At 45.1% G+C, this 15,219-nt stretch overlaps 1 protein-coding gene across 1 annotated transcript in view; it reads right to left on the bottom strand.

Moving 5' to 3' along the window:
* The window catches only part of LOC126278042 (NACHT domain- and WD repeat-containing protein 1), a 561,974-nt gene that overhangs the window by 191,691 nt on the left and 355,064 nt on the right, over positions 1-15,219 (bottom strand). The window lies entirely within an intron of this gene.

The following is a 15,219-nucleotide window of genomic DNA, read 5'->3' as shown; positions in this document are numbered from 1 at the left end:
TCCGTTCAAAGTCTATATTTATCAATGATGTTGTCCCATTTACTGCACAGAACTTTATATACCGTATTTTCTCAAAATTTAGTGAGAGTTCATTTACAGAGAACCACTTAATAATTTTCTGAAAAATATTATTCACAATTTTCTTAGCTAATTCTCGTTTGTTGAGTGTGATTGCTATACTTGTATCATCAACAAAAAGAACTAGCTTTGCATCTTCACGAATGTAGAATGACAAGTCATTAATATGTACTAAGAACAATAAGGGACTCAAGACTGAACCCTGTGGGACACTGTTGTTGACACCACCACCACCACCACAGACAGAGGGCTTTGCTAATTTTTGCAGACTATCTGTACTGTTAATTTTAACATTCTTAATTCTTCCTGTTAAATATGAATCAAACCATTTGTACACTGTCTGACCTCTACCACAGTAGTTATCGAGAAGAATTTCATGATTCATAAATTCAAAAGCCTTTGAGAGATCACAAGAAATCCCAATGGGTGGTGTTCGGTTACTAAGAGCTTTTAATATCTGATCACTGAAAGCATACATCGCATTTTCTATTGAAAAGCCTTTCTGGAAATGAAACTGACATTTTGTTTGTGCTTCATTTTTACAAATATGTGAGGCTACGCTTGAATACATTACTTTTTCAAGAATTTTGGATAAAGCTGACGGTAGTTAAATTGGGCAGTAGTTGTGTGCATCAGACCTATCCTCCTTTTTATGGAATGGTTTAACAGTAGTATATTTCACCAGTCCAGAAAAATGCTCTGTTTCAGTGAGGTAGTACTCGCTAAGAATCCTAATTGTTTGTTGGGAACGAGCTTTCAGCACTCTGCTGGAAATAACATCAACTCCATTAGCAGTTTCAGCGACTGAGTTCAGCTGGTTGTTCGACATCTACATCTACATCTAGACAGGTTGCTGCCTGACATTTAGCACAGCGCGCGGCTTTCCTTTCTGTGAGAAGTTTTGTTGTTAGTATTGGAATGTGTTACAGCACTGTACTACTCTTTTCAAAAGGTGTATAATTCCGTTAAAGAAAGTGCGTACGAGAGGTAATCATAAAGTTTTAGTCATTATTTTGAAATCATTATATTGCGATCACGAATTTTGTGATGGTGTTCGTGCTTCACTAGACACTCATCGTTCAGTTTGACACATTTTTCCCAAAGGCAGATGATTTGGTGGAGAACTTGGATTTAAGAGTCTGCATTGGGCTGTTCAAGGAAACTTCTGCCTAGAAAACCACCTCGTCGTCATTTTGGAACTGCCTGCGACAAAATGGCTTTTTCGTCCACCCACAGAGGAAGAATTCACTGGGCATCATGTCAACAGAACAAGGGAGTTAGACACAATATAATAAACACAAGAGGCAGCTTAAGCGCCTGTGTTCTGTCTAGAGAGAGCAGGGGCGTTGTCATCAAGCAGTCACCTCCTAGTTTGGCTTCCCGACGCTTCGTCTTTATGGCTATCGGTAACGTTGTCAAGAGATAGCCTATGTTCCCCACTATGTGTTTCTGCATGAAATTTAGTCCAAATTTACCTCTTACTCAAAAAGTCCTCGTTTTAGCAAAACTATTTACCCACAAACTGTTATTCAACCTAAACTCGTATGCTAACCTTTGACTAAACAGAACCTGATTTGAACTGAACTGTAACTGGTCTGAAGGCGACTTGCCTTTGTATTAAATGCGCAACTGAAGTAAATAATTTATCTGACCCTAATGAAAATTTTCACTTAGCTCACATCTTTACAACACTCTTGCAAATTTATTGAAAGGACATCAGTAAACAGCAATCAGGAAGCGGCTAAGCTAGTTTTCTATTTCTACGAGTGTTGGAACTTTAATAAAGGAAACTATTTATTTACAGCTCGTACAAAGTAGATACTTGTTTCAAAGTTTTATTGACCTTCAAAGCAGTCACTAGCATTGTGTATAACCCGTCGCCAGCGATGTGGAAGTCGTAGGGTACTCTTAGCAGTGCCAGTTGTGTTGACAGTTCGAGCGACGCGGTCTATTGGCTGACGAATTTGTAGCAGTTCTGAAGCGAATGCCGTAAAGTGTTTCCTTCAGTTTAGAAATCGAGTTGAACTCATGAGGGCTTAAGTCAGGGGAGTGCAGTAGGTAGTATAGCACTTAGCAGCCCCATCAGTCAAACAAATCAGTAACAGCTTGCACAGTACCTACTTTAGCATTCTCCTGCGAAATGATGGTCAGGTTCTGCAGAAAGTGTCATAACTTCTGTCTATATGTTGTAATTTTTGGAACACAACCTACGACCAGCTTAGAGACAAAAGTTATGACACTTTCTGCAGGGCCTGACCATCACTTTGCCGGACAATGCTCAAGCACGTACAGTACAAGCTGCTACTGATTTGTTTGCTGATGGATCTGCTAAGTGCTATACCACCTACTGCATTCACCTGACTTAAGCCCTCGTGAGGTTAGCTCGATTTCTAAACTGAAGGAAACACTTCACGGCGTTCGCTTCAGAACCGCTACACATTTGTTGGGCAATAGACCGCGGCGCTCGAACTATCAACACAACTGGCATTGCTAAGAGTATCCTACGACTTTCACATCACTGGCAACGGGTTAAACACAATGCTGGTGACTCCTTTGAAGGTCAGTAAAACTTTGAAACACCTATCCATTTTGTACGAACTATAAATAAATAGCTGCCACTATTAAAGTTCCAACCCTCGTAAATTAATATTCAGACTGTTGCATACCACATGGTGCAGTGTGATAATCCGTAATATAAAGCTTTAAACATTGGAATTTCCTATGAAATGATATTTCAAAACAAGAATTTTATAATGAAATATATATTCTTAGAGACAGAATAAAACTTCTCTTAATCTTCACACATAACATTGGTCTGAACAATACTATGCTTAACAAAGCGAACAATGATTTGAAAAGGGTACAATGTTAACAGAGAATTTCTATAAAAAGGAAACAGCTTAATCAGTTGATATATTAGTGCATGACTCAAAGAAGTGGGGTGGTCTTTCTTTCAGCTCTGAGCAACTGAACGACATTATCTAACTGACGATAATCACTCTGACACACTAGCTGCGCAGTGCTGCAATCTTACCTCAAACTTCAAAATTTATATTCTTTTCGTCTTTCAGTACATACATTATGTTCATCCCCGCTGCCCTTTTCAATAAATCTATCTTCATCCAACAATGACAAATCAACAGATCATACTGAATACGTCCCTCAGCTGCCACACTTAAGAATTTATCAGACTGCGCAGAGGCAAAGACTGTGCTATAGCATGACCAAAGATTCTTTAACAGTAACATAACTCGCTCTCTCCCTGATGTTCACATCGATAACATACAAAAAGCAAAATGACATGCCTACCTTCAAACATCTGCACTATGCTCCTTTAACAGTTCGCGCCCACTGATTTATTCTGATACATAACTAGGTCTACAGGTAGCGTCTCTAATAAGTGATCAAAACGTCTTAGATCTCATATTCGATTCGAAATACTGCTTAATTTTTAGATCAAAAGGATCAGCAACGGCGGTTGAAACCTTTCGACATGGGTAGTCACCCTCGTTCTGCTGCGGCCTTGTCAAATTGGAGAAGAAGCAAAGAGATTTTTGAGGCATCCCCTTGCGGCTGAGATGCAGGAGGACAGCGATCTTCAACGGGATGGAGATACAGAACGCGATGTAAGCCACTGCATTAACGAGACATAACGAATGTCCACATTTAATAGCAGCCTATAATTGAAAGAATCATGCTCTTTCCTTTGGGAAAAGGTTATGAATTACTACCGCATTCGGATCTCCTGGAGGAGACTGCCAAGAAAGCGTTGCCCGTAGGAAAAAGACTGCATAAACGCGAAACCATAACATTCTACGAATCGGAGCATTGACTGTTGGAAGGGTGAATGCGGTAGAAAAGCGAGAAAATTTAGAAAGTGAAATGTAATGGCCGAACCTAGATGTAGTCTGGGTCGTTGATGCGGAATGGAAAAAAGACAGACATTTCAGATCAGACGAATAGAGAATAATTCAAGCAGGACCCGAATACACTATGTAATCAAAAGTATACAGACACTCTCAAAAACATATGTTTGTCATATCAGGTGCATTATGCTGCCACCTACTGCCAGGTGCTCCATATCAGCGACCTGAGCAGTCATTAGACATCGTGAGAGAGCAGAATGGGGCGCTCCGCGGAACTCACAGACTTTGAACGTGGTCAGTGATTGGGTGTCACTTGTGTCATACGTCTGTACTCGAGCTTTTCACTGTCCTAAATATCTCTAGGTCCTGTGTTTCCGATGGGATAGTGAAGTGGAAAAGCAAAGGGACACGTACAGCACAAAAGCGTACAGGCCGACCTTGTCTGTTGACTGACAGAGACTGCCGACGGTTGTGGGTCGTAATGGGTAATAGGCAGACATCTATCCACACCATCACACAGGAATTCCGAACTGCATCAGGATCCACTGCAAGTACTATGACAGCTAGGCGGGAAGTGAGAAAACTTGGATTTCATGGTCGAGCGGCTGCTCATAAGCCACACATCACGCCGGTAAATGTCAAACGACGCCTCATTTTGCTTAAGGAGCGTAAATATTGGACGACTGAACAGTGGAAAAACGTTGTGTGGAGTGACGAATCACGGTACACAACATGGCGATCCGATATCAAGAGTGTGGGTATGGCGAAAGCCCGGTGAACGTCATCTGCCAGCGTATGTAGTGCCAACAGTAAAATTCAGAGACGGTAGTATTATGGTGTGGTTATATTTTTCACGGAGGGGGCTTGAACCCCTTGTTGTCTGGCGTCGCACTATCACAGCAGAGTCCTACATTGATGTTTTAAGCACCTTCTTCCTTCCCACTGTTTAAGAGCAATTCGGGGATGGGAATTGCATCTTTCAACATGTTCGAGCATCTGTTCATAATGCACTGCCTGTGTCGGAGTGGTTACATGACAGTAACATCTCTGTAATGGACTGTCCTGCACAGAGTCCTGACCTGAATCCTACAGAACACCTTTGGGATGTTTTGGAAAGCCGACTTCGTGCCAGGCCTCACCGACCGACATCGATACCTCTCCTCAGTGTTCTACTTCTCCAAGAATGGGCTACCATTCCCCAAGAAACCTTTCAGCACCTGACTGAACGTATGGCTGCGGGAGTGGAAGCTGTCATCTAGACTAAAGGTGGGCCAACACCATACTGAATTCCAGCATTACTCATTGAGTGCGCCACGAACTTAACATTGGCACATGCATGGGTAGTCGTCCGCGGATGCCCATCGTTAGGAGTGTTCGGCGCACTGTTTGTCCAGACACACTTGTACTCTGCCCAGCGCAAGCTGCGGTGGCCGAGCGGTTCTAGGTGCTTCAGTCCGGAACCACGCGGCTGCTACTGTAGCAGGTTCGAATCCTGCCTCGGGCATGGATGTGTGTGATGTCCGTAAGTTAGTTAGGTTTAAGAAGTTCGAAGTCTAGAGACCTGATGACCTCAGATGTTAAGTCCCATAGTCCTTAGAGCCATTTGAACCATTTGAAGTCTGTTCAGCATTAAAGACTAAAGTTGGTTCCGCCATAATTCTCAGCCTTCCCAGTCTGCCCAGCTTACGACATCCAACGTCTTTGGTGAGCGGTGGCCGCCGAACCCCACGATGTCTGGAGGTAGTTTTACCTTCGTCCCGCCACGTATTGAAGACACTCACCACAGCACTATCTATCACTGACAAGCCGTGCAGTTTACAAAATGTTTGTGCTGAGCCTCTGGGCTATCGCACCCTCGGTCAAACCCAAATAGATCGCGCGCCTTCCTCATTCTACACACGGACAGCACGTTCACTGACATTACACGCACCGTGTGTGTCTCTCTGACTAGCAGCCATTCCTCGCCAGGCGACGCTGCTATCGACTGGACAGGTTTATATTGATAGCAGGTCTGTGCTCGGAATGTTCTAAAAAAATCAAATGGTCGTGAGAACTATGGGACTTAACATCTGAGGTCATCAGTCCCCTAGAACATAGAACTACTTAAACCTAACTAACCTAAGGACGTCACACACATCCATGCCCAAGGCAGGATTCGAACCTGCAACCGTAGCGGTCGCGCGGTTCCAGACTGAAGCGTCTAGAACCGCTCGGCCACACCGGCCGGCCGTAGTGTTCTGGCTGACCAGTGTAAGAGTTCCATTTGGCTTCCCTAATGCTAATTTATGTGTTCACCCGATTTGTTGTCATTTCGAAGTCAGGTGGTCCTGTACCAAAGGCATGAGAAAGAAGAGATGGAGGAATTCTGCATTACGACTCTTGGCAAGATCCTAGTGGAGGTGATTTGCCACTTCCTTTCTCCCACCTATGAACTGAATGTGTATGTGTGTCGTTTGGTTGGCTGTGATGAGTGTGTGTACACGGTAACGTTGAGCTTGTGATGCTATGGAAGGAGTGAAGGGAGCCGACGCACAGTCTACTCGTCTCGAATAGCACCAAGTTGCCACCGATCTTCTAATATGATACTCTCTTGTCAGAAACAACCTGATATTCCCTTCCTTAAGTCATACCTAGTGTTAATTTCACCTCTTGAATATTCACTGGTCAGTACAGCATGCTGGGTTATGTAAGCGTCGATTCAAAGCTGACATATACTTAACATTAACACTGAGTCTCTTCACTTATTCCACTATAGTGAAAATGATGTTATGAGGTACCCAAGAAACGAAATACTATGTCAGATAAAGTTTTAGGAATGATATGAATTGACTGACGAAGGAACTGAAACACCAAAGATACAGTCCATTGTCAACGTAGCTTCAGCTGCAATTCCCTGTGATAGGTAGAATGGCTACAAGCGTGCATTTGTATTGCTCTTGTTTTGTTTAGTGTTGTTACCAGGGCTGGCAGCTTATATAGAGGCGTGAACAGCGCCAGATGTGAGTTATCACTGTGAAGAACACGGAGATGCCGTGTACTCCTGTGAGACACCATTTCATCAGCTGCCACCCCCCCCCCCCCCCCCCCCCCCCCCCCCCCGGGGTAGCCGAGTCGTCAGCGCGACATGTCAGTCCTAAGGCCACGGGTTCGATTCCCGGCTGGGTCGTAGGAGATTTTCTCCGCTCAGCGAATGTTGTCCTAATCATCATCATTTCATCCCCCGTCGATGTGCAAGTCGCCGAAGTGGCGTCAAATCGAAAGACTTGCACCTGCCGAACGGTCTACCCGATGGGAGGTCCTAGCCACACATCAGAAACGTGCCTCGTCGTGGGTCTCCATTTGGCTAGTTTGTCGAATAGTTCAGTATCGAGATATGTGAGGTACGGGGATGTGATAGTGGTATTCATTGGAATGGAAAGCCAGGCGTATTTGTCGTCAAGGTTTCGGTAGATCGCATATGACCACCGTAAGGGAGGATCGGCATATTGGTCTGAGACTATCAGCAACCACTCTAAGGAATTTGTGTCCCGTGCTTAGGCTGCCGTTAACCTCACAACACAAACGGCTGCGTTTGGGATGGTGCCGTGACCGGGAAGCATGGTCTGCTAATGAATGTCACCGCATTGTTTGGCTATGAATCGCGACTGTGCACTACGCTAGATTACCACCAACGCCCTTTATGACGGTGCCCTGGGGAGAGGTCGCGTTCCTCCAGTGTTCTGAAAACGCAGAGCGGTGCTGTGCTACTCATCACGTAATGGTGCGGGGAGTCATCGGATATGATGACAGATCACCACTGATAGTTATTGAGGGAACACTGATTGAACGACGGTACGTCACGGCGTCCTGCTTTCTCATGTGTCCTCTCGCACGCTATAATGTCGTGGTGCCACTTTTCAACTGGACAACGCGCATCTACACATGGGACCTGGTTCTACGATCTGTCTGCGTGGTGTTGAGGTACTCCCATGGCCAGCAAGATACCGAGGTCTGTCCCCAATAAATGTTTGGGACCAGCTCGGACGTCAGTTCTGTTCCAGTGCATGTATTCAAGGTGTGAAGGACCAGTTACTATTGTGGGCCAGCTTCTTCCAAGAGAGGGTACAACAGCTTCCCAACCAAATCAGTTCATGCGCCCATGCCAGGCAGGATGCAATGTCCTATTGATAAGTGGACTCATACTGCTAAATTCTTTGTAATTGTGACTCGATTTTGCAATCACCGAAATAACATCACATACTCACTCTCTGAACCCTTGAAACATCATTTCTTCCTCCTCCCCTTCTGGGTACATCATTTGTTTTCTTACGCTCTGTGGTTTATCGATAGCCAAAGCAAAAATCATTAGACGCTACTGACAAAGTTTGTAAGGTAAAGTGCTGAGGAAAGATGTTGCTCAAATACTTCAATACATTAACATCAAACGATATTTAGAAGCCAATACATATAGCTGACCCATGCACGGTACGTGTCCATTCCGTTAATTGTTTGTCACCTTCTATTACTGTAGTGTCGCCTCGTTTTCTTATTCCATTTACCGGCGTCACTAACTTCCTCCCTTACTTTCCCCTGCATGGCAGCAGCAGCGAGTATCGATAAGCGCCCTTTCGTACCGTCTCTGGAGCGACCGATAGTATTTCCGGGTTGTCGTGTGTCGGGTAGTCAGTGAGTGGGAGACCCACCAGCAGTGCAGTCCCGACGGAGCAGCACTCGCGGACGGACCAACAGTCCAGTCGGTCGGTTGGCGTGCAGCAGCAAGCGAGCACCCGCCGCGCGGGGTCGGGCTGGAGCCGCTGGCATCAAGCACGCGCAGTTGCAGTAAGAGGTGCTGCTTGCGAGTGCTACGAAGTTCGTAGCCCACCGATCTTGGACATGGAAGTTGAGTCCTCACTTAACTTACTAGCGAGCGTCAACTGTTTACATTTCTTCGTTTGATCTTGGTTGTCGCTTTTGGGACATTTCCGCCTGTGTGTATTTAAGTCGGCTAAGATTCCAGCGGTCTTCCTGTGAAATTTAATTTGTTCCCTGCTATGGAAGTCCACCAGCGGTATCTTCTGCCTTGTGGCCGTTGACGTTGCGGTTACCTGCCCTGGTCGTTGACGTAATTTTAGGCAGTGCATTTTCCTCATCGTGTTGTTGCTGTCTAGCACGGTGTGTAGTTCGACAGCTGAGGTGTTGTTGGTCGTTGTGGGCGCCAATATTGTGTGTGTCGTGTATTGAAATCTTGTGGTAGTTTTGCTGGTTGCGTGGAGAGAAACAGATTTGGTTGATTGGTCGGTCGGCTGCCTGTCAGTTGGGTTGCCTCCAGATTAAGAAGTCGTTAGACAGGCTGCCTGTCTCACCTAAATGGGCGTTAGTGTCACAATCCCTGGCCGACCCTTCGAAATTTATGAGCACCGTTCCTTGTGTGTTATGTAGTAAGTTCCCTGTTTGGATTTCAGTTATTTGGTTGATATGTGGCCTTCAGTCGAGTTTTAATATCTCTTAATCTTCTTCTCTTGCCCTTAAGGCATAAGACCGTTATGCTTCGAATGGCGCCTTCCACTCAATTTGTATGAAATGTTTTAAGATAAGGCCTTCTGCCTTTTGATTGAAACTCCTCTTATTGCTTAATATGCGACCTCCAGCCTAGTTCCATTAAAAGTAAATTGCTAAGGACCTCAGCCGATTAGATTGAAGATTTAGATAATATTCTTGGGTGAAACTTCCAGAAGAACCTTGTGTTTCAATTTTCCTTAAGCCTTGTGTCTTGGATTTTGAATGTGGCCTTCAGCCTATCTAAAGTTACTCAAAGGAAGTCGATTAAAGTTTTGAGTGATTTGCATCTTTGTTGTAATATTGTTTGTTGATGAATAAAGTTTGTATATTGAGCGCAAATGACAGGAACTCACTTTGGCCCCTTTCCACAACCTAATCCGCTCTGTCCTGCTAGCCCAGGCATTTCAGTAGCCTTTTTGCCTTTTCCGTCGTGTTTTCTCTTTCTAAGTTCCAACTGTACAGTATTTATCTCCTTCATCAAACTAACTTTCTGACTGCTTAGAAAAATTTCATCAATTTATGTTCAAAACTTGTTTCATCAATTTATGTTGTTCATTATGCACATTGTAAGCTGTTTCTTTGTACTGGTATTCTGAAACCTAAACAATTTTTCGCTCTTTTGTGTAAGAACATCCATTACAGAAACATTCAAATCTTCAAAAATACTTTGTAGTTGTAATATTCCATCCTAGTGAGTAGGCAGTACAGTTACACGTCCAACAAAGTGCATTTAGGTATAAAATTTTATTCATCATTCTTTCACGGCTTCACTATCGTTAGGAGGAAATAATTGCAAACAAAATGCGTTTTGTTTATCTTTATCTTAACGCTTGTTGCTCTTTGTCTACGTCAGGTTTGTTATGTGATGACTAAAACATCTACGGAAAGAGGTAGAACGACTGTGAAACTACCACTAGGCGCTAATGCTTGGACTCTTCAGAGAACGTAGGCTTAGGAGGCTTGTCTACTCTGTAAAGTAGGGTAGTTGGTGATTTGTGTAATCTCTACTGAAGGGGCACAAAGCTGGCGCGCGCAGAAGTCTTTCGAAGCACACCATTCATTGTTAAACATGGAGCTCCGCAGCGGACCATCCCTACGTGTTGATCTCGGCAATTACGACTGCAGTGGGCAGTGGGCACGGGACTATCGGGATTCGACCGTAGATCTGTGGAAAAGTGACGGCTCTTCGGGTGAATCACATTTTTGCTACACTAAGTCGATGGTTGTCTCCATAAACGCCGTCATCGAGGTGAACGGCGTCTCGAAACGTGCAACGCGCCACTGACGAATGCTCATGAGAGCGTTATTATGCTATGGGGTAACATAATAACGCTCTCATCAGGATCCGCCCGTGACGCGCTGGAGACATACTCCTGCTCTTCAGTGGGACCTGTGGTAGCAACCCAAGACACAAAGGTGCGAAACATTTGCATTCCTTCATGGTCGACGTCTTCTCCCAAGGCTACGTCTTCTTTCAGCAGTGTAGCTGTCCGTGTCTCGGAGCCGCAACCATGCTACAGTGGTTTGAAGGGCACTGTAGAGCACTGAATTTGATATCTCGGCGAGCAAATACGCCTGATGCAAAGCCTATGGAACCCATATGGATCGCCATAGGGGGCTACCACCGCGTCACGAATTACATGATCTTTTCGTAGACATTTAATGACATAGGCCTCCACAAACCTACACAGAATAAGTGGTGCACTTTGTTCCAAAGACGGAAAAACAAAAGATTAAGCAGATGCTTTGGCTCATCACTGTACGTATCATACTGAACATTAAAATAAATGCTTTTATTATCTACAACTTATGCTGAATGAACTAATTAGTTATATGTGTTCACATGTATCGCATAATTCACATATAAATTAGTATCGATATCTTTTTAAACACAGGCATTGTTTCCTACAATACAAGAAATTAAGCTGCTACCCAAATGGCACTTCACAGTCCGCTACTGTAACATGCGTGAGCTTAGGGAGAAAAGTAAAACTTGAGACACCAGCCGCCTCCCAACAAGTTCAAAATCAATACATTATTTCTGAGAAACCTCGGCGTTGGAGTTCCACTCAATCGATGGCATGCGTGAATGCCATAATCTGAACTGCAGTGTGGAGTGATTTACCGATCCATTCCGTTCAGTGCCGTTCTGTCAGGTATTAACAGGCATTTAATAAAAAATTCATCGAGCCAATGTTATATCCGCGAAGGAACTACGTCTGGTCGTATCTTTGTTGTTAATGGCGGTATGGTTCACTAACGAACGGATGTCGAATATCCTAAACTGACAGAATTCACTTGTTCACCTGCACGTAGGGTATGAAAGATACTCTTCTGTTTTACTTCATCGCCTCTTCCCGTCTTACTAGAGGGTCGGCATTGTTATATCGTTTTGGCAATGTTTCGTTGCAACTGGTGGCTGGATGTCCTTTACGACACCATCACTCCCTCTGCCGAGGAGTTGGTGTACACCATTTGCTTCCATTCAGTGTAGATCACACATTCAAGCGTGGTAATGTTTTCTGAGCGTTTGCGATAAGTGTAACTGGGATGTACACTTGGTATCAGCCCAGCATTTATCCACTTGTTATTTATTTATTCGTATGGCTATGGCCCCCGTCGGGCAGACCGTTCGCCGCGTGCCGGTCATTCAATTTGACGGCACTTTGCCGACCTGCAGTCGACGAGGATGAAAGGATGATGATGGGCACAGCACAACACCCAGTCCGTGGAGAAAATTCCCCGACCCATCCGGGAAGCGAACCCAGGCCCATAGGATTGACAATCCGTCACGCTGACCATTCAGCTACTAGGGGTGGACATTTATCTACTGGGTGGCTATGATTAACCTGATGATGTTCCGGGTGTTGCAGTGCTTGGCGTATACATCGCAGGACGTTGAAGCATTAATCGGAGCGCTCTCTAAGTATGCTGAAGGAACATTAGTTTCACTTTCTGCCACCGAGTGAAAATATGACGCTGTAAGCTGAATGTAAAATGTTTCCAGCTTTGACTTCATTATTCTGTTCATGACTTGGCGACGCGTACTGTTTTCTTTTGTAAAGTGACTGTTGCTGTAAACGGATAAGAAGGTTGACGTTTTACTTACGAAACGCAATGCTATTGAGAAGAAAGACCATGTTTTTATCAGAACGACAGGAATAGTAGCTCTGCATTGAGGGAATATACAAGACAGAAACAGCTATAAAGGGCTCCATAATAAATTGGCTAAAAAATATGATGAAGAAATTTGAAGAAATAGGTGAATTAGGTGGGGCAGCCGGGAGAGGGACTTGGATCATTCCCACGCCAGTTGTTGACTGAGTTGCTGTAGCTATAGCCGACCGTGCAGCACAGTCAGTGCTCGAGCTGTATCACAGGAACTGCCTCTTCCCCGGTCAAGAATTCAAAATATTCTGCGGCGCATTTTACGCTGATATCCTGGCAAAACTGAGAATGTGCAACAAGTGAATTCCCAAGATGGCTTACAATACCGTGACTTGGCCCTTCCTTTTTAGCACTCGTGGATGAGGATGACACGTGGCCAGAGAATATTCTTTGGACGGACGAGTCACGGTGCCGTGAATGTGCAAAAATTGTCACATATGGGATTGTACTCTGCCACATGCTGTGCTGAAGCATCCACACGACTCAGCTTGGGGGACTGTGTAGTCTGGTTTCATGAGCTTCTTTATTCACGGTCCGGTTTTTTTTTTTTTTTCGAGGAGATGACACAACACGGGCTTCTTAGGTGTACAGTGACATCAGCACATTATAAAGACATCATTCTGCAACACTTGCTTCCAGGTTTGCAACCTTGCCCCTCTATATTAGTGCAAGACACGGCGACACCCCAAATTTCTTGGCAGGTAAAAGATTTGCTGCGAAAAACCTTTGGTAACGTCCGCATCACCTCAAGGCAATTTCAATATGTGTGCCCTTCAAGATTCCCCGGCTTCAATCAGCGTTAACTTCTGATTGTGGGGATATCTGAAAGATCGTGTCTATCGGGATGTGTCCGGACTCTTCCTGATCTGAAGGCTAATATATGACGGCATATCTCTCTGATTACACAGGATATGCTGCGAGCAACTGTTGATCACGCCATTTATGGACGCAGCACGTTGCTGAGTCGGGAGACCGTACTGAAAATATATTGCAGACTGTGGCCATATCCTAATTACCATTACAGAATCACCGCTACCATCTGTGATCGTTCCTTCCCTTTCCCTGCACTCACACCGCATTCTGACTGCTTACAGCGCCGTATTTTCACCTGGTGACAGAAATTGGAACTATTATCTTTCAGCGTACTCCCCGCGAACGCACCTATTAATGAACGTACTTAACGATGTTTCAGCAGCCATGCAGAAGTATACAGCTCATACTGCGGCACTTGGAACACCATCAGTTTAACTGCACTGATCAGCCAGAACGTTACTACTATCGATATAAACTCGTCCATGCGACAGCAGCTCCACCTGGCGAGGAACGACTGCTGGTCAGACACACACACAGACACACACACACACAGTGCATGTAGTATCAATGAGAGTGCTGCCCGTGTGTAGAATGGCGGAGGCATGTGATCTGTCTGAGGTTGACTGAGTGCAGATTGTGATGGCCTGGAGACTCGGCACGAATATTTCGGAAACTGTACGAAATGTCAGGTGTTCGAGGGGAGCTGTGGTGAGTGTCTTCAACATGCTCAGAATCAAGGTGAAACCACATCCCGTCGGAGGCTCGAGTACTCCCTCGTGCATGGGCGTGAGTTTAGTCCTTAGCGTAAGTTAGTTTAAGTTAGATCCAACAGGATGTAGGCTTAGGGATCGATGACCTCAGCAGTTTGGTCCCGTAAGACCTTACCACAAATTTCCAAACCACATCCAGGGGTCATGGGGCTGGGCGGCCACCCCTGATTACGGATGTCGGGCGTCGTAGTCTGGGCGGACTGGTAAAGCAAGAGGGCTCGAAAAGTATGGCGGAACTAACTTCAGACTTCAATGATGGACAGGGTGTAAGTGTACCTGAACAGACAGTTCACCGGATACTCCTAACTATGGGCTTCCACAGCACATGACTCATGCATGTGCCTATGTTGACATCATGACATTGGAAACTATGAAATATGCACGTGACCATCGGCACTGGAAGTTGGCGCAGTGACAGAGCATTGCATGGTCTAATGAATTCAGGTTCTTCATCATGTTGATAGGAGGGCGCGAATCTGTCGTCTTAGAGGGGTACACCTCCTTGGCGCCAGCCCTGTGGGACGGAGACAAGTTGTCAGCGGCTCGATTATTCTCTGGCGAACATTCATGTGGGTATCCGCGGATCCACTGGAGCTCGTGCGAGGTACCAAGACGTCCAAGTAGTATCGTGCACTGGTTGTAGATCACGTACATCCTTTCATGAAATGGGCATTTTTCAACAAGATAATGTGCCTTTTCACAGGGCCAGGAGTCTGATGAGTCAATGGCGAGTTCCAGTTGCTGTTCTGGTCCCCCAACTCGCCAGATCTGAAGCTGATTGAATATTTCTCTGATGTAATTGAACATAGTGTCAGAGCTCATCACCCTCCTCCCATTAATTTACGGGAATTAGGTGACGTACTGCAGATATGGTGCGAACTACTACCAATGACCTACCAAGGTCTCTTTGCTTCCATGCCACGACGCGTCACCACTGTTATTAGTGGCAAAAGGTGAACGCACCAGTTATCAGGCTGGAGGTAGTC

The sequence above is a fragment of the Schistocerca gregaria genome, chromosome 6, assembly GCF_023897955.1.
Source record: "Schistocerca gregaria isolate iqSchGreg1 chromosome 6, iqSchGreg1.2, whole genome shotgun sequence".
Taxonomy (NCBI): domain Eukaryota; kingdom Metazoa; phylum Arthropoda; class Insecta; order Orthoptera; family Acrididae; genus Schistocerca; species Schistocerca gregaria.
The sequence above is the reverse complement of the archived record's forward strand: the minus strand, read 5'-3'. Positions and strand labels throughout refer to the sequence as shown.